General features: G+C 50.7%; 1 protein-coding gene across 3 annotated transcripts in view; it reads left to right on the top strand.

Moving 5' to 3' along the window:
• Positions 1 to 1,770: 1,770 nt before the first annotated feature.
• Positions 1,771 to 25,907, top strand: part of TMEM63B (transmembrane protein 63B) — a 62,062-nt gene continuing 37,925 nt past the window's right edge. For 2 of the 3 annotated variants that reach the window (XR_014471554.1, XM_083175399.1), the window contains exon 1: positions 1,774 to 1,925. The gene's annotated coding sequence lies outside the window, so the exon portion shown is untranslated. Of the gene's footprint in view, positions 1,926 to 25,907 lie in introns of all 3 variants that reach the window. The other variant, XM_083175400.1, reaches the window with a different exon arrangement.

Raw genomic sequence — 25,907 nt, 5'->3', positions numbered from 1 at the left:
TGGGCAAGACGCAGAGACAATTCCGAGAACGCATGGCCCAACATCGGAGTGCCATCAAACAGGCGTTAAGTAGTGGTACTAGTGATCAGCCTGTAGCCAGGCATTTTGCCATTAAAAAACATCCTATCCCTAGCATCAGGGCGATCATAATAGATCATGTCCCCCCGACATTAAGGGGAGGCAATAGAGAAAAAACCCTGCTGCAGCGGGAAAGCAAATGGATTTATTCCCTGGACACGATAGCACCCAGGGGACTTAATGAGACATTAGGGCTTCAGTGTTTCATCTAAATCGTATTAAATGACCGATCACCAATGTATTGCTTCTAGCCATATGATAAAAATAGAGGGCCACAACAGGGCTGAATAGCCAGATTTATTGAGCCCGGACTGGCACATGATATTGCCAGTTAATTGTATGTTAATAACATTGTACCTCGCTTTCAAAAAAATATGGATGTATCTGCCTGTAAATACAGACAGTTACACCTATAACACCCAGACTGCTTAGCATTTTTAATTCTATGTTTTATGTTGTCATTTATTTGTTTTTTAATATGATTAAGCCTTGGTAACGTTACAATGGCTGCGCTTTGTTATTATTCTCAGATGGAGATCGCGTAGCCTAGCAACCAAGCTGTTACTGTGCAGTGATGTCACTGCTCGGCGCCGCCGTCCCACGTGGATGATGCACGTCGGGTGAAGGAAGGAGGAAGCACCCGGAGCGGGCGGCGACGCTGAGCAGGTGAGTCACCAGATGTTTTAACTTTGTAATTATGTCCAAGCGTATATATATGCATATGTTTGTATTAGTGTTTGTGCTATAAGTCCCTGAAGACGGGGGGATATACCCCGAAACGCCGTTGGGCTAAATAAAGGATTTTTATTCTAACTCCAGTCTGCACAGTGCCGCTCCTTCCACGTATATATATATATATATATATATATATATATATATATATATGGGTCAGATAGGCAACCCTGCAAATTTACCCCCTAAGGCAGGCTTTCCCAGCCACGGTCCTCAAGGCAACAGCAGTGCAGGTTTAAAGCCCCGTACACACGGGGGGATATTTCGCCGAGCGATATAACGCTCGCGATGAGCGATATATCGCTCAGTGTCCCGTTTGCATCAGCGACCAGAGATGGTCGCTGATGAAAAAGAAACTGCCGGGGGAGCCCGGCAGTGGAAATCAGCTGGTCGCAGGAGCATGTTCCTGCAACCAGCGATAACTACGGGGGAGAAAATGGGGGCGCGCACCCGGCGATATTAGCAAAAATCGCCCCCGTGTGTACACAGCCTACGTGATATCCAGGCTTCAGCACAGATGGTTTAATCAGAATCACTCAGGTACTAATTAAGTCACCTGTGCTCAAGCCTGGATATCACTAAAACTTGCACTGTTGGTGTGCCGTGAGGACCGTGGTTGGGAAAGCCTGCCCTAAGGTGTGCCTGGAGGGCCGAGGTTGGGAAATAAATTGTTAGGCCCCAGGTGTATTATATTATTTCCACTGCTAGACTATAAGAATTGCTGCTAGGACCTCTTCCCCCACCAGAAATGAGCTGCGTGTGTGTGTGTTGACTGACAACAACTGAAAGAATGAGCATTGAGTGCAGGGCAGGCTCCCTCAGGCAACCTTGTCGTTGAACTACAACTCCCAGCATACCTCCATGGGAAGCTGCAGCTCTATTTGTGCTAAATAGTTACATGGTTTAAATAAAGTTATGCTATTTTGAACTCCCTGCGGCGTGTTTTGTTGACGTCATGACGCCACTTGGCTCCACCCAGCGTGCTGGGCCGCCGCAGTGGAGAGAGAGTGGGCGTGGCCTGTCCGTGACGTCACTGGCTCTCACCTGCATTGTGTTCGTACCCGGGTTGGGGGAGCTGCGGAACCGGGGATCCCGGGAGCTGACACCCGCTGCAGGTCAGTCACCCCATCGCACCTTTCCCAAGAAGCTCGTCCTGCCCCGGGATGGGGTTACTGCCAGCTCTGTGTGCTGGATGGGTAGGGCCGATGTGGACTGTCAGCTCTGCGGGTTACCTAGGGCTTGTGAATTGCCGACTGTGTGATAGGGTTGAACTGTCAGCTCTGCGGGGTTATTAGGGTTTGTAGATTGCTAGCTCGGATGGTCAGTTTGGGTTGTAGAGGGTCAGCTCGGTGTGTTAGATGTAGGTTGTGTGTTGTAGGGTGTCAGCTCTGTGGGTTAGTTAGGGATTGGGCGCTGTAACGTTGGTAGGGGTTGTTCTGTGTCAGCTCTATGAGGCTGTGACTATGCTACATGCTAGATATAGGTTGTAGACTGTCAGCTCTGTGGGCTAGTGAAAGGTGGTGGACTGTCAGCCCTGTGTGTATTGTTAAGGGAGGTAGACCGTCTGCCCAGCAAGTCAGTCGTGGCCGGTGGGCAGCCAGCCCTGCGGTCACTTCTCGGGGGCCGGTGGGCAGCCAGCCCTGCGGTCCCTCCTCGGGGGCCGGTGGGCAGCCAGCCCTGCGGTCCCTCCTCGGGGGCCGGTGGGCAGCCAGCCCTGCGGTCCCTCCTCGGGGGCCGGTGGGCAGCCAGCCCTGCGGTCCCTCCTCGGGGGCCGGTGGGCAGCCAGCCCTGCGGTCCCTCCTCGGGGGCCGGTGGGCAGCCAGCCCTGCGGTCCCTCCTCGGGGGCCGGTGGGCAGCCAGCCCTGCGGTCCCTCCTCGGGGGTCGGTGGGCAGCCAGCCCTGCGGTCCCTCCTCGGGGGCCGGTGGGCAGCCAGCCCTGCGGTCCCTCCTCGGGGGCCGGTGGGCAGCCAGCCCTGCGGTCCCTCCTCGGGGGCCGGTGGGCAGCCAGCCCTGCGGTCCCTCCTCGGGGGCCGGTGGGCAGCCAGCCCTGCGGTCACTTCTCGGGGGCCGGTTGGCAGCCAGCCCTGCGGTCCCTCCTCGGGGGGCCGGTGGGCAGCCAGCCCTGCGGTCACTTCTCGGGGGCCGGTTGGCAGCCAGCCCTGCGGTCCCTCCTCGGGGGGCCGGTGGGCAGCCAGCCCTGCGGTCCCTCCTCGGGGGGCTGGTGGGCAGCCAGCCCTGCGGTCCCTTTGGGCTCTGCGGGTCATTCGGGGCCGGTGGGCTGTCAGTTGCGCAGTAGTCATGTCTGATACTGAGGGAAAAAAAGTAAATTCTGTGACTGTATAGGATAATATAAGAGTCAGCTCTGTGGCTTGTGGTGTAAGGTTGCCCAAGCTGCTCATTTGGGCAGCCCTGCTCAGTATTGTGGGTATTGGGGAACTCCATGCAGCTGTTTGAGTCAGTCAATTCAGACGGTTGGGAGCATGTGCAGATTTGTGAGTCAGGAATTGTCGTGCTCTACTCTGTCTTTAGTTGGAGATATTTAGTCAGCTCTTTGGGTCAGAAATTAGGGAGCTCACTGTCAGCTTTGAGGGTCCTAAATTGGGGAGTTCATCGCCAGCTCTATGGGTCAGGAATTGGGGGCAGGGTGGGCATTGATTGCTAACTTTTGTGGTTCAGGAATTGGGGAGATCATCACCGGCTCTGTGAGCCAGGAATAGGGGAGATCACCGCCGGCTCTGTGGGTCAAGAATTGGGGAGATCACCGCCGGCTCTGTGGGCCAGGAATTGGGGAGATCACCGCCGGCTCTGTGGGCCAGGAATTGGGGAGATCACCCCCCGGCTCTGTGGGCCAGGAATTGGGGAGATCACCCCCCGGCCCTGTGGGCCAGGAATTGGGGAGATCAGCCCCCGGCCCTGTGGGCCAGGAATTGGGGAGATCAGCCCCCGGCCCTGTGGGCCAGGAATTGGGGAGATCAGCCCCCGGCCCTGTGGGCCAGGAATTGGGGAGATCAGCCCCCGGCCCTGTGGGCCAGGAATTGGGGAGATCAGCCCCCGGCCCTGTGGGCCAGGAATTGGGGAGATCACCCCCCGGCCCTGTGGGCCAGGAATTGGGGAGATCACCCCCGGCCCTGTGGGCCAGGAATTGGGGAGATCACCCCCCGGCCCTGTGGGCCAGGAATTGGGGAGATCAGCCCCCGGCCCTGTGGGCCAGGAATTGGGGAGATCAGCCCCCGGCCCTGTGGGCCAGGAATTGGGGAGATCAGCCCCCGGCCCTGTGGGCCAGGAATTGGGGAGATCAGCCCCCGGCCCTGTGGGCCAGGAATTGGGGAGATCAGCCCCCGGCCCTGTGGGCCAGGAATTGGGGAGATCAGCCCCCGGCCCTGTGGGCCAGGAATTGGGGAGATCAGCCCCCGGCCCTGTGGGCCAGGAATTGGGGAGATCAGCCCCCGGCCCTGTGGGCCAGGAATTGGGGAGATCAGCCCCCGGCCCTGTGGGCCAGGAATTGGGGAGATCAGCCCCCGGCCCTGTGGGTCATGTATTGGGGGAGAAAGGAATTCCCAGCTCTGTGGGGTAGATTGATAGACCTAAATTGTCTCTAAGCCCAGTGTTTCATAACTCGACAATATGTATGAAACTTATTCTCTATAAGTGTAGTATATGACATGGATATAGTGTATAAACCAAAATATGTATGTAATCTGTTCTTTATAAGCGTAGTATATAGATATAGTCTATAAACCACAAATAGTATATAAACCACAATGTGTATGTAACGTGTTCTGTATGTGACATGGTTATATAGTCTATAAAACACAATAGGTGAAATGTAATAGGATGAGAGATTTCGTAAGAAATCTACAGGCTTTTTTTTTTTATGCTGCAATCATTTACACTGCAAAATCAAACGGGTTTTGCAGTGTAAATGATTGCCGCTTTTAAAAAAAGGAAGATTTCTTACGAAATCTCTCACTTTCTGAATCTCTTGTCCTTTAAAATTCCCCCCAATGTGTATGTAACACATTCTGTATAAGCGAGATCTATATAATTAGTGTATGTGTTCATACTTGGTACAGATATCACTTGAAAAAATATACTATGGGGGGGGGGGGGGGGGGGGGGAACACCTCTAGCACCCCGTGCCCAAAAAGAACTCCACCCACTACACAAAGTGGGTCAGGGAAGCAAAATATGGCAGAGTTGCATAACATAGAGGACATGGGGTTAAGGAAAAAACACTTTTCTCCCATCCGTGAGCCCACCACAGACAGGTGTATGCCATACTTGCCTACTTTTGAAAACAAGTTTCAGGGAGATTACAGTTGGTAATAAAATTTTGCAAAGCACCCCAGAGGGCGTGGTCTAGTTCCATATATGGAGAGATTGTGAAAAAGAGATCGTCAATGAGGCACCTAGAATCATGGGTGTGTACTGGTACATCTGACAGGAATCTTTTAAAATAACTTATATCCAAATGTAGATCAGTCCCAAAGCAGTTAGTAAGAGATACAATACTTGGTAAAGTGCTGGGAAATAGCTCTGATAATTCAATGTATATGTATCTATCTCTCATTCCTTTTTTCCCAAAAACTGTAACAGTGTAAGGTGGGCTAGGTGACGTGAGGGAGATTGCTAGACTAATGAGGGAGATTGCTGCTATGTCAGGGAGTCTCCTGCAGAATGCAGGAGGGGAGGTAACTATGATGTAACAGTGTAATGTGGGCTAGGTGACATGAGGGAAATTGCTAGACTAATGAGGGAGAGAGGGAGATTGCTGCTATGTCAGGGAGTCTCCTGCAGAATGCAGGAGGGTAGGCAACTATGGTATATGCCGGTCACACCATGGGCCCACCACAGACAGGCGTATGCCGGTCCCACCAAAGACAGGCGTATGCCGGTCACACCATGGGCCCACCAAAGACAGGCGTATGCCAGTCACACCATGGGCCCACCACAGACAGGTGTATGCCAGCCAGTCACACCATGGGCCCACCACAGACAGGCGTATGCCAGTCACACCATGGGCCCACCACAGACCGGCGTATGCCGGTCACACCATGGGCCCACCACAGACAGGTATATGCCAGCCGGTCACACCATGGGCCTACCACAGACAGGCGTATGCCGGTCACACCGTGGGCCCACCACAGACAGGCGTATGCCGGTCACACCGTGGGCCCACCAAAGACAGGCGTATGCCGGTCACACCGTGGGCCCACCAAAGACAGGCGTATGCCGGTCACACCGTGGGCCCACCACAGACGGGCGTATGCCGGTCACACCGTGGGCCCACCACAGACAGGCGTATGCCGGTCACACCGTGGGCCCACCACAGACAGGCGTATGCCGGTCACACCGTGGGCCCACCACAGACAGGCGTATGCCGGTCACACCGTGGGCCCACCACAGACAGGCGTATGCCGGTCACACCGTGGGCCCACCACAGACAGGCGTATGCCGGTCACACCGTGGGCCCACCACAGACAGGCGTATGCCGGACACACCGTGGGCCCACCACAGACAGGCGTATGCCGGTCACACCGTGGGCCCACCACAGACAGGCGTATGCCGGTCACACCGTGGGCCCACCACAGACAGGCGTATGCCGGTCACACCGTGGGCCCGCCACAGACAGGCGTATGCCGGTCACACCGTGGGCATGACGAGTTTTTCAACTTAAAAAAAGAAGGTTAAGAGTTCAAATAATGCTAATTGCACAGCCAAACCTGGGCAATCCCTCAGCTAGTAGTATATAAACCACAATGTGTATGATTGTAACATGTTCTGTATAAGTCTGGTATTTGCTATATGATACAGAGTGCAGTTACATAGCTTTTTTGAAATATGAAAACATTAGCCAATAACAGCAATTAGTTCAGTGCACATAATCTATTGTCCCTGGAAGTGACTAGCGTCTGGCCCATCTGTCTGTTCCACTTTCTCTTTACATTGACCTACAAATAGTAACATATTAATAATAAATAAGCACTCATACAGAGACTAGGCTGCTCTGTGTCTGCTCCGGTTACATATGGCTTCCCCCCGGTCTATAGATCTGTGTGATAGAGAGTAGGGTATTTGCGTGTAAGACGTTGGGATAACTGCAGACAGTCTAGGTTAAATCGCACAGAAGTCCGTCTCATCGCACGTCTCAAGGAGGAGATAATGTGGTCCCAGTATTCTGCACTTTATATAGTGTGTACTGCCGACAGATCTCCTGAGAGTTGTCGGCATGAATGAGTCAATGTATGTTCCTTCCGATCATTAGGCCCAAAAAAATAATGAGGATTGCAATTGTATTCTATGTATCCAGCAATTCATGTCCTTGAATGGTGTGTGCGCATATAGATGCTGTACTGGGAGGCATACACTTTATGCTCGCTTGTAGACAATTTGCTCTTTAAATTGCTCAATAAATTTGCTACCAGTGCCTGCTATGCACCATGGGGCAGCTGTCCCCTGGACTCCAGGTCTGGTGCCTACGAGCATGCTGGTATCCCCAGCAATCCCCTCCTGATCCGCTGTACTGCAGGCGGCTACCAGTGGGGGCAGCAGTGTGTATATCTCCATCTTGCCACTTGGTCTAGGACAGGAATTGGGAACCTTTTGGCTCCCAGCTGTTGTTGAACTACACATCCCAGCATGCCGTGCAAAAATGTTAACATAGCAAAACTGTAGCAGGGCGTGCTGGGAAGTGTTGTTCAGCAACAGCTGGGAGCCAAAGGTTCCCCATCCCTGGTCTAGGATCAGCTCGTAGAGCCGCTGTACAGGACTAGCAGAGATGAGGGACCACCACATCCAGTTCTGCAAGCAGGTGTTAGCAGGCAGGAGCTGTTGCCATACCTGCATCTCTCTTCATCCAGCAGACCTGCCTCAGGAAGCATGGTCTGGACTTGGACGGACAACACATACAGCAACCCGCCGTTTCCCAAATGACCTGCTGTTTGATTACAGAAAGAGTTTCTCTAGCTCTGTACTCGTACAGATGCATAGGGTCACATACAATGGGCTGTGGCTTGCACAAAGTGCCAATGTTTCAGTGACTTAACCTCAAGGCTTAAATCATCGAAACCGCGTCACTTTCTGCAGCCCCCAGGCTTTTACATGTGTCCCTCAGGATACAAAAGGTCACTTGCCGACCAAGGCAACACCGGGCTGAGCCCAATTGCTTAATTAATGTGCGATTTTCTGTCTTCACAATCAGTAATTTGCAAACACATTTTTTCTATATAAATCAATAATATCGACACTTTAGTGGTATTAACCCTCCTGTAACCGGTCCTTTGCTAAACCTGACCGCAGTGCGTGTGGGTAATGGGAACCGGACACAGTTGTTAAGCATAAGAGCATTTTAGGGAGTCTGTATGTATCTATTGTGTATGTGGGACCTGTTGTAGGTCTACAGCTGTGGTATAGTATGTCACACTACTCCATACACAACTGCTGGGTGACACGGCAACACATGGTGTAATTAATGCGGTGTGATCTCATGTTGGACATAAATGACTTGAATTCCTTGTATAGACTGAACACGTTTCGGACAATTTCCTTTACGTTCCCTGCAGAGGAGAAACCATTGCTGATCGCAATCACAGCCAATCCCTAAGCTCGTCACTCGCAGATAGTGAAACAGCGAAACACTCCCAGCGGAATCGATGGTAATATAATGAACTTCTCCGAGGAGACGAGTCAGTGAGCGGTGTAATAAGAGCCAGTAGCATTAATAATGACTGGTAATAAAATGTAGGTTATAGAGTGTAAGTTGGCGAGCAGGGCCTTCCTACCTCTAGGTCTGTTTGTTATGACGCTGTTTGTTCTGTTACTGTCCCAATTGTAAGGGATGCGGTCATTTGGTCTACACTGCAGCATGATGGTCGACAGTCATTAGGTCGACATGAGAAAATGTCGACATGGTTCTAGTTTGACGGGTCGTTAGTTTGACGGGTCGTTAGTTCAACAGTGTCAAGGTCGACATGTTTTTTTTTACTGTTTTCTGAGCTGACATGTGCCGACAGGTGGTATTTCATGCCCTACCATTCACTAGGGCGTGTTGGAAGAATAAGATAGTGTACCGAGCATAGTGAGGGGCTGCGGTTGCCTTCCAACTGTGTTGACATTCAGGTAAAAAAACTGTGAAAACCCCCACGTCGACCTAGACCCCTGTCGACCTTTTCCAGTGTCGACCTAATGACTGACCATCATGCTGTAGACCAGATGATCCCAACCCAATTGTAAAATGCAATGAATATGCTGAGCTGAATAAGAAACTATACAATAAATAATAAATGTAGAGATCAGATGAGAGGTCCATAAGCAGTATAATAAATCTAGCTAAATATATACCGTATAGATGATATTGTAATGTATGGATCAGATTAGATAGGTTAGTTCGTTGGGTACTTGTTTCCTAGCACAGCCACCACGATTTCTATTGTGGTGGTCGTGTCGGAAAAAATCGCGTCTGACGCGTCGGGTGCATACCAAAACGCACACGACGCGACCGACGCGATGTACCCGATTTCTCCATAGGCTTCAATGTTAAAATAATTTAACATTAAAGCCTATGGAGAAATCAGGTCCATCGCGTCTCCATAGGCTTCAATGTTAAATTATTTTAACATTGAAACTGAGTACATTTAACATAGAAAAAAAAGGTAAATGGCCCAATATGGGCCATTTCTCATTGACTATGGCACCGGCATGTGTGTAAAAAATAATGGCCCCCCATTGTGGCCGCCACCCCCACGATGGACGCGAACCCGAAGCGTGGCGAGCGGCGGCGGTGCGCGTCCTCCTACCTTTTCATTCCCCTACTATCCACGTCGGCATGGAGTTGAGAATATATAGTGTAGCGAGCCACCGAGCCCGAAGCGTGGCGAGCGGACGCGGGTACCTGTCAAGCCCGCGAGGGACGCCCCTCGTGGGCTTAACAGGTATCCGCGTCCCCTCGCGGGGCTCGCTGCGCTCGCCACGCTTCGGGCTCGGTGGCTCGCTACGCTCGCCACACTATATATTCTCAACTCCATGCCGACGTGGATAGTAGGGGAATGAAAAGGTCGGAGGACGCGCACCGCCGCCCCTCGCAGGCTCGCTGCGCTCGCCACGCTTCGGGTTCACGTCAATCGTGGGGGTGGCGGTCACAATGGGGGGCCATTATTTTTTACACACATATGCCGGGGCCATACCCAATGAGAAATGGGCCATATTGTGCCATTTCCCATTTTTACCTATGTTAAATGCACAAATTTTCAATGTTAAAATATTTTAACATTGAAGCCTATGGAGAAATCGGGGGCATCGCGTCGGACGCGCATAGGCTTCAATGTTAAAATATTTTAACATTGAAGCCTATGGGGAAATCGCGGGCATCGTGTGCCTAAAGTTAAGGCACACCATGCCCGCGATTGTGGCCGTGCTAGGAAACAAGTACCGTACGTTGTGTAATAACGTCTGTCAGAGTGTATAATGAATGACAATATACAGTGTAATCTAGTACATGCCACCTTTCCTGGCAACTAATTACTTCCTTCCATTCCTGCCACCAAGGCTTTGGCTGTGCTGCTCCCTACCTCAGGAATTTTCTACCTCTCCCTGGGGCAGATGTATCAAGCTTCAAAAAGTGATAAACAACCAGCCCATCAGCTCCTAACTGTCATGTTATAGGGGGGAGGGGGGTTGTTGACAAATGACAGGAGCTGGTTGTTTATCACACTATATGTTTACATGTTGAGTATCCCTTATCCAAAATGCTCGGGACCAGAAGAATTCTGATTATTCCGTATTTCAGATTATTTTTATATTTCAATGATGTATCTTGAGGTATCTTGCATTTATGTTGTATAACAACATCAAACACGATATGCACACAAATATATTTTATTTGTGCATAAAACAAGGTTTCAAAACATGAAACAAAGTTTGTGTACTATATCAGATACTGAATTTGAGTGCCAAGCAATCATTGTCTTGCACATATTCAGTGCCAGTTACATATCATGTCCCCAGTAGTGCTGGTACAGATGTCCCCAGTAGTGCTGGTACAGATGTCCCCAGTAGTGCTGGTACAGATGTCCCCAGTAGTGCTGGTACAGATGTCCCCAGTAGTGCTGGTACAGATGTCCCCAGTAGTGCTGGTACAGATGTCCCCAGTAGTGCTGGTACAGATGTCCCCAGTAGGGACAGTTACATGTCATGTCCCCAGTAGGGACAGTTACATGTCATGTCCCCAGTAGGGACAGTTACATGTCATGTCCCCAGTAGGGACAGTTACATGTCATGTCCCCAGTAGGGACAGTTACATGTCATGTCCCCAGTAGGGACAGTTACATGTCATGTCCCCAGTAGGGACAGTTACATGTCATGTCCCCAGTAGGGACAGTTACATGTCATGTCCCCAGCAGTGCCAGGTACAGATGTCCCCAGTAGGGACAGTTACATGTCATGTCCCCAGCAGTGCCAGGTACAGATGTCCCCAGTAGTGCCAGTTACATATCATGTCCTCAGCAGTGCCAGGTACAGATGTCCCCAGTAGTGCCAGTTACATATCATGTCCTCAGCAGTGCCAGGTACAGATGTCCCCAGTAGTGCCAGTTACATATCATGTCCTCAGCAGTGCCAGGTACAGATGTCCCCAGTAGTGCCAGTTACATATCATGTCCTCAGCAGTGCCAGGTACAGATGTCCCCAGTAGTGCCAGTTACATATCATGTCCTCAGCAGTGCCAGGTACAGATGTCCCCAGTAGTGCCAGTTACATATCATGTCCTCAGCAGTGCCGGTACAGATGTCCCCAGTACTGCCAGTTACATATCATGTCCTCAGCAGTGCCAGGTACAGATGTCCCCAGTAGTGCCAGTTACATATCATGTCCTCAGCAGTGCCAGGTACAGATGTCCCCAGTAGTGCCAGTTACATATCATGTCCTCAGCAGTGCCAGGTACAGATGTCCCCAGTAGTGCCAGTTACATATCATGTCCTCAGCAGTGCCGGTACAGATGTCCCCAGTAGTGCCAGTTACATATCATGTCCTCAGCAGTGCCGGTACAGATGTCCCCAGTAGTGCCAGTTACATATCATGTCCTCAGCAGTGCCGGTACAGATGTCCCCAGTAGTGCCAGTTACATATCATGTCCTCAGCAGTGCCGGTACAGATGTCCCCAGTAGTGCCAGTTACATATCATGTCCTCAGCAGTGCCGGTACAGATGTCCCCAGTAGTGCCAGTTACATATCATGTCCTCAGCAGTGCTGGTACAGATGTCCCTAGTAGCGCTTTTAGCAAATAATTTTTTTTTAGCACAGGTCTGGTTTGCATATCATTGCTGATATACAGACCACACTGTGCTAGAATCACTACAGCAGACAGCGACACCCCAGGCAGGGAAGAGAAACTGCATGGGTTTTCACAGTTGGCGGGTGCTAGAATGAACACTAGGATACTTAACCTGTGTCACTTTATAAATCTTGATTGATACATCGGGCACCCAATGTTGAAGTCTGCTCTCAAGACCCACTACTTTGTCGATGCTTTCCATATGTCATCCTAACCCTCTATTCCATACTCACTACTACCCTATCTGTGCCACCCCCATCTGTCTGCCCCTCCCATTTAGAATGTAAGCTCTGACAAGCAGGGCCCTCTTCCCCCTGAGTCCCCATTCACACCGCACATTGGACGCGGGATGCAGTCAGCTTGCTGATGTGATGACCTGGTCGAGACGCGGTGTGAAAGTACCAAACTTTATAACCTGGGTCGAGCAACCTGGGTTATAAGAAGGGTTAAACCTGGGTCACCCCCCTGTATAATGGGCGACCTGGGTTTAATGTGAATGTGTTGGACCCATGTTTGTGATGTGAAAGCGGCATAACCCACAGATTGTGCCAGCATGAGGATTATCTCTGTGCCCTGTGCCCTGATGCCGCTATGCTGATATACCCTGTACTCGTCCTATGTTATCTTGTATTGTAAGTCATTGTCCGGCTCGTTTATTTATGTGCTTTGGCCCTAATTCAGTAAGGCTCGATCAGCAGCAAACGAGCCCTGTAACGCTCGCCTGCGTTCGTATGCATAATAGCGCACGCAAAGTCCCCAAAACATCGGGACGGGGGCGTACTCGCACAATTGCCAGTCATCATGAATCAGGCCCTTTGTTAGGTGCTACGGGGCCCTTGTGGTAGTAATTATGTAGAGATCAGATGAAATAAGTGGTGTTATAACAGCCAGCAGACAATATATTGGATGCGGTAGAAGGTTGGTAAGGGGTGTAATAATATTTAGAGTCTAGGGGAATTATCAAGTTGAAGTTTCCTTTACAAAGCAGCGTCGTGCTTGGCCTGTCCCGTACGTGACCACTACATTATATGGTACTGTGTGGAATATAACGGCCAAAAAGTTTTTTTTTTGTTTTTTTCTCTTCCTACAAAACTAGCTAGTTAGGCACTTTGACATTATCTATGTTAAAACTTGGGGACTGACCGGTGTATATGCTGTCATGATACTGTACGTTCTGACTCATGATTTGTTGTTATAGCATTTATCTTTCTGAAATATGATTCAGGCCTTCACTGTATCCCATTATGCATTCGGGATGTATTATTTAGCAGCACTAACTGCGACAGGTGGGATCGCTGTGCAGGACCTGCCCACACACAGTGGAGCAGTCTGAAAAGATCCCTCGGTACTTCCTCATCTTTGCGGACAGTTAGGTTAGCCGCTACTTAACCACTACGTAAGTTTTTTTTGGTGAGGAAGTACCCCATCCTCCTGTGTCCACGCCACCATCTATTTAGTTAAGTTGTGGCGAGCGAAGCGGAGGGCGACACTGAGCTCAAAGCGAGCCCACCAGGGGACAGTGGTGCTATGTAAGTTCCGTAGAGTAAGCGGTGGCCGCAAAGATGAGGAAGTACCGACCCCTCTCCCCCATAAAAACCGAGACCTTGTCCATTGCTTGATACATTTTAAAGCATAGTTGTTGTCTTAAGGCCCCATACGCTAGTGTGATTTGGGAATATTTCAGTTGATTCCGACGGATTGGGCAGAGAAATTGGGGGAAATCAGGTCAAATTACAGGTGTTTGACATCTGCTCCGTGATATAATATAATATCTATATATCAGTCAACCTTTTAAACCAATGAATGGGATCATAATGTTGGTGAGACCCTGCACCCTGCGGAAGGTTACAGAAGAAACTAGCAATCGCGAAGTGCTCCAGCTCCGTGCGTATTAAAGAAAATGCAAGCGCTACGCTCGCTGGTATCTTGTGCTTAACCGCCTTCATACTATTTATCCCAGTGCTTCAGGTATGTGTTGGCATTTATGTGGCCAAAAGGCACATATGGAGTTCTTGGTCCTGTACAGTATATGGCATTTATTGGATGGAGACTTATGAGTTAATTTTTTTTTTCCTTAAATGCCAGCCCCCCCCCCCTCATCCCCCTGCATACCCTCGTAGCCGATTCACTTATTATATCTCTCGACCAGCATATCAATTTATCACCCATATACTAAACCGTTGAATACAAGATTTTGCTTGTTCCATTGTAGAGGCATAAATAAAACAGTATTTTATGGGCAGTGTCCAGTTTACCGTGGCCAGTTTATTATCCAGGACTATCCTATTCGACACACTGCTGACATTTAATGTGGATTTTGTTTTGCTTGCATCGGCTTATGAAAGCAAATCCCTAATCCGAAGCCCCCCCCCCCCAGATAACTACTACAAAACACAGTTCCGTGGTCTTTTGTTGGTCCTATGTTTCCACACGGAAAAAAACAAGCTTTAATTGGCTATCCTGATTATGACCATCAGGCATATATTACAAAAAATCCTGTTTTTCTGTGCAAACAAAATTAAGGATACTTCAGTCTTTAAAAAGCTGCCAATGCTTGAAGTGACCCCTCTGAAGGACTGACCCCTTTCTGGTCATAGCCCCGATGGGTGCGACAACAGTGGAAAATTACCTGGTGACGCGTCCTTAGAAATTGACAAAGCCGAGGATCCATTGTGTGACCTGATCTTTAACTGGGTCCTAAGGGGTAATTCACACCTGAACGATGTCAACTGCAGGCTGGATATGCCTTGGGTTACACAGGCCGGATAAGTCTTGTGTTACACAGCACCCACAATATGTTGTGCCCAGTGTATAAATCATTGGATGGCGAGCCTGTTACGATGGGTTTTGGACATTTTCGTACGGCTGCGAATGTATGTGTACAGGGAGCACATTGACTCCCAAGGCGGGATTTCACTCTAGCAGGGCGTGGTTTAAATGATCGCTGGCTGCTGCAAATTTGTAGCTGTACATTCATGACTGAATCGGGCCCCTAGTACAGTCGCTTGCTTGAAATTGTGGATCTTAAAAATGTGACAGTTAAATCTGTATTTGAATTTCTCCTATTTGGCGTATAATTGGTATTGTCTTAACCTTTCTACAACCTTTCTATCCTGGTTGTGATTTGTTCCGTCAGCGAGATGAAGAGAATACCTAAATGTCATCTATATAGTCGGCTGTGAAGTTACCTAAGAAATCTGGGAATGCTACAGTATTATCAGGGTATACCGCATACGGCCCTCCGGCTGCTGTGGAACTACAGGCTCCAGCATTCCCTGCCACAATTTTGCTATTAGGGCATAGTAAAACTGTGGCAAGTCATGCTGGGATGTGTAGTTCCACAGTAGCTGGATCGCTGCATTGTGACTGCAACTGGTCTAGAAACACTGCATATCTAACATTGGGTGTATCCAATTACCCATGATAATTGTATCGCTGGGGGCTATCTTTTATCCCTGAAATGCCGTCACGAGACGCAGCTTTTCAGGGATATTCTTTTACCTGCCTCAGGAGGGTAACACAAAATCTCTGGTAAGTGTTGGCTCTTGTGAGACGCGAATGTGCATCAAGAAAAGAAAAGCTCGTCGCTTTGTAGAGCACCACAAAAACGCGAATGTGCAAATACCCGGCGTCCTTGAACCCATGTAGTTTTGCAAGAATTTTTTTTTTGTCAACATAATAGGATTGCTTTACGTAAATCAGCAAAACCTAGCAAAAAAAAAAAGTCCTTTTTTTTTTGACACACCAGATGTGAGGATCAATGGCGATTTCTATGGGTGTGTCCACCTTTGATCGTAATTGCACCATGGACTTTGCAACTCGGTTGCCCCAATCCTCCCTATGTGTGGGTACCCTGAATACTGACTGTGATGGTTCATATACCTTTGTGAGCGGTCGTGTACCTGTGCAGACCTGTGGCTGGTTAGTTAGTGCTTGCAGCGGACTTGTCTGCTGCAAAAAGCAAGCCAGCGATAATGATATAGCTGTGTAAGCCTATAGCACAAGCCTCTGGCTTCACATCGAGCAGCCCCGTTGGGCTCTCCGGACTCTTGTGCGGCAATGACTACATCCAGGTGGTACAAATCCGCAGCAAGCTAGTGCCGTGATTGAAGATGTATAGGAGACAAGCTTGCCGTACAGTCATTCCTTATACAGCTGAATGTACACACTCATGCAGAAGTGCGCAGAGTGTACAGACTCAGTAACCGTATAGTCAGAGGTGGGGTAGAGTTCAGGGCTGACAGCTGTGTGCACGCTAGACTACATGCGCCGCGATGTATCGGCTGATTGTTTCCCTGGATCTCCCGGACAAACGATGTTGTGCGAATACACTGAGCGAGTTCACACAAAATATTGTCAATGGCCACATCCAGTAGTATAGCTGTCATTGGCGCTATCCTTCCAGTGAGCTACGTGTACAGTGGACATCGCTAACGATCCTCGGGAGCGGGCATCGTTATAGTGCGTACACATTGGACCAATATAAGGACTTTGTCGTTATCGTGCATCTTGTTGGGGCCGTAAGGTTGCAGCCCCAATACACTAGTGCGGTTTGGGCACTTTTTATCCGATTCTGACGGTTCGGGCTGATTAAAATGTTTGATCCCGTGGGCATTGGATCGGAGCCGCAGATTGCAAGGCCTGTACTATAGATTTATCGGATCCTGCAAGCCTTGCTGGGAATCGCATATGATACATCGTATGGAAGCTGCCAGGAGGTTCAAGGGAAATCTTATGCGACTTCTACCTCCGAGAAGTCGCATTAGTGTATTGTGGCTTTAATAAAGCCTAGAATCTCATCTGTCCCACGATGATAAAGTCCGGGGAGCAGCGATCATGTTGGTAGTATTATTTATATGGTGCCATAGATAGGGAAAAAGCTGCAGCAAAACCGGGAGATGACATTATGGAGTGAGGGCATTAGAGGAGAGGGCCCAGCTATTGGGACTAGTATCCTACAGAGAGAACAAAGACGCTTATTCAGATCCGATCACAGTACAAATGTGTTCTCAAAATGGGCAAATCCATGTGCACTGCAGGGGATACGGTCGAATTATCAACCACACTTAGGTCGAAAGGTGTCTAGGTTGACATAAGTGAAGGTCAACATGGTTTATGTTGACAGGTCAGAAGGTTGACATTTTTTTTTTACTGTTTTATGAGCCGGCATGTGCCGACAGGCGGTATTTCATGCCCTACCATCCACTAGGGCGTGGTGGGAGAATAAAATAGTGTGCCGAGCGATGCGAGGGGCTGCGGTTGCCTTCCAACTGTGTCCAGGTAGACTCTGTTGACATTCGGGTCAAAAAACAGTAAAAAAAACCAAAACCTGTCGACATAACCCATGTCGACCTAACGGCTGTCGATACCTGTCGAACTAACGGTGTCGACCTAATGACTGTCGACCTTACTGTGGTCGATAAAACAATCCACACCCCACTGCAGGTGGGGCAGATGTAACATGTGCAGAGAGAGTTACATTTGGGTGGGGTGTGTTGAAACTGAAATCTAAATTGCAGTGCAAAAATAATGCAGCCAGTATTTACCCTGCACAGAAACAAAATAACTCACCCAAATCAAACTCTCTCTGCACATGTTACATCTGCCCCACCTGCAGTGCACATGGTTTTGCCCATTTTGAGAACACATTTGTACTGCGATCAGATCTGAATAAGGGCCAGAGACTGCTGCCGTTCCTCTGCCTGACAACACGTTGTACTAGCGGTGCGGAGGATTACCTGCCACGTTATATATTTGAAATGCGGGGGCAAGTGTAAGGCGTGGGATTCTGTATAGACTGCGGAGTATCTGTGTGGTGCCAGCAGAATTCTTCTACACTTCGCATCAATAAACAGAACGGGAATTTGGTGCATTTTGCAGACACCCCCTCCCCCCCTCCCTGCATTCTCATCCCGACCCCACAGTACTGACACCCACTGGCCTTATATTAGCTGAGGTGATAACAGTAATATTGGGGGGATGAAGACTGAGCCCCACATCCTTCCTTTATATACCCCAGCTGACTGCATAGACATATAGTCAGTCAGTCATAGAGAAAAATCCACGGAGCCAGGCCAGGTCGGATCCGGGATTTGCACCGTTTACACAGCGGCGCTGACCTGCAGTGTCAATGGCGGCCGCGCTTAAAGATGACATAATCTCCAATCGCCGCTGACCCGGGTCCACGAGGGAAAAACCCAGGTTTTTGCAGTGGTATAAAAGGGGTATTACTGACCGACAGAACGATCTGTCTGCTGGTAACCTCTTGCATCTCCTATCACTGTCAGCAGCCAGGACAGGCGGTACAATGATGGTGTAACCGCTGTCAGTGATGGGTCACTGTGTCAGGGTGATGCCCTCTCCGATGTCACACACACAATAGTATAATATCACGTGACTCATCGCACAACACTTCCTGCTATCGTGTTCCTCCAGCATGCACGTATAGGAGCTGTGTCAGCATGCTGGTGCATTATATATGAAGGAACAGGCTGTCCTACACGCCGGAGGATCTCTCAGCCCTGCTCTGTCTACCCTGCTGACTTCCCCAGCCCCCGAACATTCAGTCCTTTACTGTACCTTTATCGCAAACCTGACCTATCTGATTATACAGTGACTATTGTACAAAGCCACAAGTTCTCCGTTATGCTACATAGATAATAACGGGTAGCGCAGAACACATACACAGATTCTACTTAGTTATTTAGCACCTTCTAGAAGATCATAGATGGTTGCATTGTAACAAAGTTGTCGTGGGCTACATGCAAAAGCAGCCAGTATGTACCCTGCGTGCAAAACAAATTGTGTCTATTTGCAGCCCATCTTCACGGACTGACCTCTGCTCCAGTAACACTTCCTACTCTACCCAGAAACCAGTCTATCACTACAACACAAGTGGGTGTCAGGGACAACACACCAGGCAGATCTGGATTTACTGCATTCGTTCTCCAAATCATCATCTCCGCTCAGCCACACCTCCTAGAGGTCTCCTTAACTTAACAGGTCATCCCGGAGCCATTTACCCTATGTACCAGCAGCAATAACTGGCATCTGATGGATTACACCAGCTCCGACCCTCGGTGACCCTGCAGCTAGGATAGCCTATAGTACCTGAAGGGTTCGCTGCACCCACCACCCCAATTTCCCTTACGAAGGAGGACACCTTAAAATATAGTTCAATGATACCCCTTTCACACTGCACTGAAAAATCCCAGGTCCAGCAATCTGACCTGGGTTAAAACAGGGGGTTTTAACCGGGTCGGACCCGGGTTACTGGGCAGTGTGAACGGATAACCCGGGTCAAGCACCTCAGGCCCCGTTCATACTATAAGGGAGTAGGCAGTGTCGGTTTCAAGTGCTGCCTCCTCCCCGCCCCCCGGTGACGCGCCACCGCCCTCCCAATGACTTCAGCAACCCAGCTTATTGCCGGGTCACCGTAGGAGCTTCACCTCGCAAATCCTGGGTCACTCCCGGGATGGACCCGTGTCTAAATCTGGGCATGACCCAGCATTTGTCATGTGAAAGTGGTATAACCGGTACATTGTAGAGTAAAAAGGAGAAACCGCACAGCAATGAGGGCTGCAAATAGACACAATTTGTTTTGCATGCAGGGCAAATACTGGCTGCTTTTGCATGTAGCCCAGAAATGTTAGAAAACTTTATTGTTTCAATGTAATTTAGATTCAGTTAGGCCCCGCCCCTCCCAATGTAATTTCTCTGTACATGTTGCATCATGTATGGCTCATTAGGTGCACATTAGTATGACTTGGGGCCTCCGTCCGGTCACTCACACATTTATATCTCCTGTCGCACAAACGCTGTATCTCCTGCCGCATCATCCCTTAGTTCCTGCCAGTTTACTGTATGCTGTAAGACTGCCAGGTGCCATTAGGAGAATGTTATGTGTGAGTATTGTGAATTCCAACCATTTATTGCATTGTACTTGACCTGCGAGTAAGTGCCACTTAGATCTTTCTTGATATAAGTGTCTGAAATACAGGAAATCGCAGTGCACACGCCCATTACTGGAATCTGATCTGATTTATATGGAAGCTTATCACACTTTGTCATCCCTGCCCACGTGCCAACGTTCTCAGTGGTGACCAGATGAAAGTGTGTCAATCCCCCATAGGGAGAGAATGAGTGACCGGTGCAGTACTTCCCCTTCTGCCAGGCGCACAGTCACTAAAGGGGGGAGAGGTGTACTTCCCCCTTTGCCAGGCGCACAGTCACTATAGGGGGGAGCGGTGTACTTCCCCTCTGCCAGGCGCACAGTCACTATAAGGGGAGCGGTGTACTTCCCCTCTGCCAGGCGCACAGTCACTATAGGGGGGAGCGGTGTACTTGCCCCTCTGCCAGGCGCACAGTCACTATAGGGGGTGACTGGTGTACTTCCCCTCTGCCAGGCGCACAGTCACTATAGGGGGGAGCGGTGTACTTCCCCCTCTGCCAGGCGCACAGTCACTATAGGGGGGAGCGGTGTACTTGCCCCTCTGCCAGGCGCACAGTCACTATAGGGGGTGACTGGTGTACTTCCCCTCTGCCAGGCGCACAGTCACTATAGGGGGGAGCGGTGTACTTTCCCCTCTGCCAGGCGCACAGTCACTATAGGGGGGAGCGGTGTACTTCCCCCTCTGCCAGGCGCACAGTCACTATAGGGGGGAGCGGTGTACTTGCCCCTCTGCCAGGCGCACAGTCACTATAGGGGGTGACTGGTGTACTTCCCCCTCTGCCAGGCGCACAGTCACTATAGGGGGGAGCGGTGTACTTCCCCTCTGCCAGGTGCACAGTCACTATAGGGGGGAGAGGTGTACTTCCCCTCTGTCAGGCGCACAGTCACTATAGGGGGGAGCGGTGTACTTCCCCCTCTGCCAGGCGCACAGTCACTATAGGGGGGAGCGGTGTACTTCCCCTCTGCCAGGTGCACAGTCACTATAGGGGGGAGAGGTGTACTTCCCCCTCTGCCAGGCGCACAGTCACTATAGGGGGTGACTGGTGTACTTCCCCTCTGCCGGGCGCACAGTCACTGTAGGGGGAGCGGTGTACTTCCCCTCTGCCGGGCGCACAGTCACTGTAGGGGGAGCGGTGTACTTCCCCTCTGCCAGCTGCACAGTCACTATAGGGGGGGGGAGGAGCGGTGTACTTCCTTTCTGCCAGGCGCACAGTCAGTATAGGGGGGGTGGAGCGGTGTACTTCCCCTCTGCCAGGCGCACAGTCACTATAGGGGGAGTGGTGTACTCCCCCCCCCCCCCCCCCCCTCTGCCGCTCCCCCCTATAGTGACTGTGCACCTGGCAGAGGGGGGAGTACACTGCTCCCCCCTATAATGACTGTGCGCTCAACAGAGGGGGAAGTACTCTGCTCCCCCCTATAGTGAGTGTGCACCCGGCAGAGGGGAAGTACACCGCTACCCCTATAGTGACTGTGCACCCGGCAGAGGGGGAAGTACACCGCTCCCCTATAGTGACTGTGCGCCTGGCAGAGGGGAAGTACACCGCTCCCCCTATAGTGACTGTGCACCTGGCAGGGGTGAAGTACACCGCTACCCCTATAGTGACTGTGCACCCGGCAGAGATGAAGCACACCGCTCCCCTATAGTGACTGTGCACCCGGCAGAGATGAAGCACACTGCTCCCCCCTATAGTGACTGTGCACCCGGCAGAGGGGGAAGTACACCGCTCCCCCTATAGTGACTGTGCGCCTGGCAGAGGTGGGAGTACACCGCTCCCCCCCCCTATAGTGACTGTGCACCTGGCAGAGGGGGAAGTACACCGCACCCCCTATAGTGTCTGTACACCTCTGCCAGGTGCACAGTCACTATAGGGGGGAGCGGTGTACTCCCACCTTTGCCAGGCGCACAGTCACTATAGGGGGGAGCGGTGTACTCCCACCTTTGCCAGGCGCACAGTCACTATAGGGGGGAGCGGTGTACTTCCCCTCTGCCAGGCGCACAGTCACTCTAGGGGGAGCGGTGTGCTTCCTCTCTACCATGCGCAGAGTCACTATAGGTGGGAGAGGTGTACTTCACCCCTGCCAGGTACACAGTCACTATAGGGGGGAGCGGTGTACTTCCCCTCTGCCAGGTGCACAGTCACTATAGGTGGGAGCAGTGTACTTCACCCCTGCCAGGTGCACAGTCACTATAGGGGGAGCGGTGTACTTCCCCCTCTGCAAGGTGCACAGTCACTATAGGGGGAGCGGTGTACTTCACCCCTGCCAGGTGCACAGTCACTATAGGGGGAGCGGTGTACTTCCCCCTCTGCCAGGTGCACAGTCACTATAGGGGGGAGCGGTGTACTTCCCCTCTGCCAGGTGCACAGTCACTATAGGGGGAGCGGTGTACTTCACCCCTGCCAGGTGCACAGTCACTATAGGGGGAGCGGTGTACTTCCCCTCTGCCAGGTGCACAGTCACTATAGGGGGAGCGGTGTACTTCCCCCTCTGCCAGGTGCACAGTCACTATAGGGGGGAGCGGTGTACTTCCCCTCTGCCAGGTGCACAGTCACTATAGGGGGGAGCGGTGTACTTCCCCTCTGCCAGGCACACAGTCACTATAGGTGGGAGCAGTGTACTTCACCCCTGCCAGGTGCACAGTCACTATAGGGGGAGCGGTGTACTTCCCCTCTGCCAGGCGCACAGTCACTATAGGGGAGCGGTGTACTTCCCCCTCTGCCAGGTGCACAGTCACTATAGGGGGGAGCGGTGTACTCCCACCTCTGCCAGGTGCACAGTCACTATAGGGGGGAGCGGTGTGCTTCCTCTCTACCATGCGCACCGCCTCTATAGGGGGAGTGCGAGCAGTGTACAGTCATGTGAGTCTAGCTCTTATCTCCTAGTGCAGGTCATATAGCCGCATAATACCAGATTGTGTTCTCACGTGAGGGGAACTGCAATGTTATTGTGTTACTTGCTTTACTTAAGGCCAAGACCTCCTCCAACCAAACCAACCTCGTGATGGTGTAGATAGGGGGGCTGGCTATTACATGTTATATGTATATAACTTATACTGTACTGATATTACTCCCAGCAGCAGTTCCTGGGCAGCGAACTTGGCTGAGACGCACAGATAATCAGTATTAAGGTACAGTGCTGTTAGTAAGTGCTGTACAAAGCAGAGTAGGGTTCTTTTTAATTTGGAAAATGTGTCTAAAAGTAATATTTGTGGTGGCGGGAACACTGTGTGGCTCTGTGCCACGTCCTGCTCCAGACCACAGTACTGCAGTCAGCGTTACCGTCTGAAAGTTGTCCTTGCCGACCAGTGTGGTCTGTGCATTTGTGTGTGTGTGTGTATATATGTATGTATTGCACTTAGTGACAGCATTATTCTCTGTATGCGGCTGGTTTTCCCGCTCTCCCAGACAGCCGGATCCTGCAAGGTGACGATTATCCTTGTCTGTGACATGGGGCTTTGCAGGATAAGCATTTATCTCTCATCCTGTTAAATCAGCTTGGAGAACATTATCTGTGGGCTGACAAGGTGACTTATCTAGCACACGTGTGTAAAATATCCTGGAACATAGATTGGCACCTCCAAAATAGCACCATCTCTCCTTTCTGACTGAACATTGCCACATAGGACATCCGGAACATGAGACTGTCCTCTTGCCTCTCTCCCCATAGCAATGTTGGAGGTATTACAAGTCCCCATCCAGTGCACAACAACAATGACCGGCAGAGCTTACAGTCTAGCAAGGGGGGGGGGAGCAAATGGGCTGTCACTGTGAACCAGGGGCCTTATTCTAGTTCACTCTTAGAGGCAAATTCTTTCTTAGCTTGAAAAAACCATGTGCACTGCAGGGGGACAGATGTAACAGGTGCAGATAGAATTAGATTTGGTGAGTTATTTTGTTTCTGTGCAGGGAAAATGCTGACTGCTTTATTTCTACACTGCAATATAGATCTCACTTTGAAGAAAAACCCCACCCAAATCTAATTCTCTCTGCACATGTTACATCTGCCCCACCTGCAGTGCACATGGTTTTGTCCAACTAAGAAAGAATTTGCCTCTAAGAGTGAACTAGAATAAGGCCCCAGATGTACTAAGCGTGAAAATGTTATCTCCATTTTATCGCTTTTCAAGGCTTCGTACATCTCGCCCTGTATGATATGTTGCATTGAGTGCTTCCCGATGAGGCGTCAGCTCTGTGGGTCGGAGGCATCAGTTAGGTATTGCTGGGTACCTGTATTGTGCATTACTCTGGTCTGTACAAATAGGATTATACATGCAGCCTAACCATCCCAGTGAGGGCTTCCATGTGTCATCGGGCCCCTAGGCTTGGACTCCTGTAGCCTAGGAGATGGAGGAGTGTGACTCACAGGCTGACGCTGGAGGTTTAACCCCATATTGCCCTGCAGACATAACCGTGTAGCGCACAGCTCAGGACTGGTGGCGTGTTAGGCGCCTGGGTGGCGTGTGCACCTACTGAAGCCATCAGACGCCACTCACAGCAGCGTCTGCTGTGTGCATTGTTTTCTCTGGCACATAACCGTATCATATTTGCCGGATGATATTTCTGAGCTAAGCAGGGAAACACCAAACCAATAAACGCACGGCCCTTTGTTTGCAGATAAAACCCCGCACTCACCGTAACATGATATAAACAAGTTTCAATGACTTTGTTCTTTTGTGGGAGGTTTGATTGACTTTTTTGTGGTTTGTTTTTTGTTATTTTTATACTGTTTTTGGTTAGTAGTATCTCCTATAAGAACAAGGTATTATTCAGTATCAGCAGCATGTCAGTGTGACAGGAGGATGTAGCAGATTGTATTCTCATTTACGTCCTCTCACAGCGGCAGTGGCATGTCCTGGGTTACAGTAATGTGCAGGGTATACCAGTGTCTTCCCATGTACTAATAGTACACCAGGGTTGTTGTGTCTGTGTACAGGTGCGACCCTGCCTCCCATGGGTCATTGTGTCTGTGTACAGGTGCGACCCTGCCTCCCATGGGCCATTGTGTCTGTGTACAGGTGCGACCCTGCCTCCCACGGGCCATTGTGTCTGTGTACAGGTGCGACCCTGCCTCCCATGGGTCATTGTGTCTGTGTACAGGTGTGACCCTGCCTCCCATGGGCCATTGTGACTGTGTACAGGTGCGACCCTGCCTCCCACGGGTCACTGTGTCTGTGTACAGGTGCGACCCTGCCTCCCACGGGTCATTGTGTCTGTGTACAGGTGCGACCCTGCCTCCCACGGGTCATTGTGTCTGTGTACAGGTGCGACCCTGCCTCCCACGGGTCACTGTGTCTGTGTACAGGTGCGACCCTGCCTCCCACGGGTCATTGTGTCTGTGTACAGGTGCGACCCTGCCTCCCACGGGTCACTGTGTCTGTGTACATGTGAGACCCTGCCTCCCATGGGTCATTGTGTCTGTGTACAGGTGAGACCCTGCCTCCCATGGGTCATTGTGTCTGTGTACAGGTGCGACCCTGCCTCCCACGGGTCAGTGTCTGTGTACAGGTGCGACCCTGCCTCCCATGGGTCATTGTGTCTGTGTACAGGTGCGACCCTGCCTCCCATGGGTCATTGTGTCTGTGTACAGGTGAGACCCTGCCTCCCATGGGTCATTATGTCTGTGTACAGGTGCGACCCTGCCTCCCACGGGCCATTGTGTCTGTGTACAGGTGCGACCCTGCCTCCCATGGGTCATTGTGTCTGTGTACAGGTGCGACCCTGCCTCCCACGGGTCACTGTGTCTGTGTACAAGTGAGACCCTGCCTCCCACGGGTCATTGTGTCTGTGTACAGGTGAGACCCTGCCTCCCACGGGTCATTGT

Source organism: Crinia signifera, chromosome 3 (assembly GCF_055691185.1).
Source record: "Crinia signifera chromosome 3, ASM5569118v1, whole genome shotgun sequence".
Lineage (NCBI taxonomy): Eukaryota > Metazoa > Chordata > Amphibia > Anura > Myobatrachidae > Crinia > Crinia signifera.
This window is presented reverse-complemented; position numbering and strand designations above follow the sequence as displayed.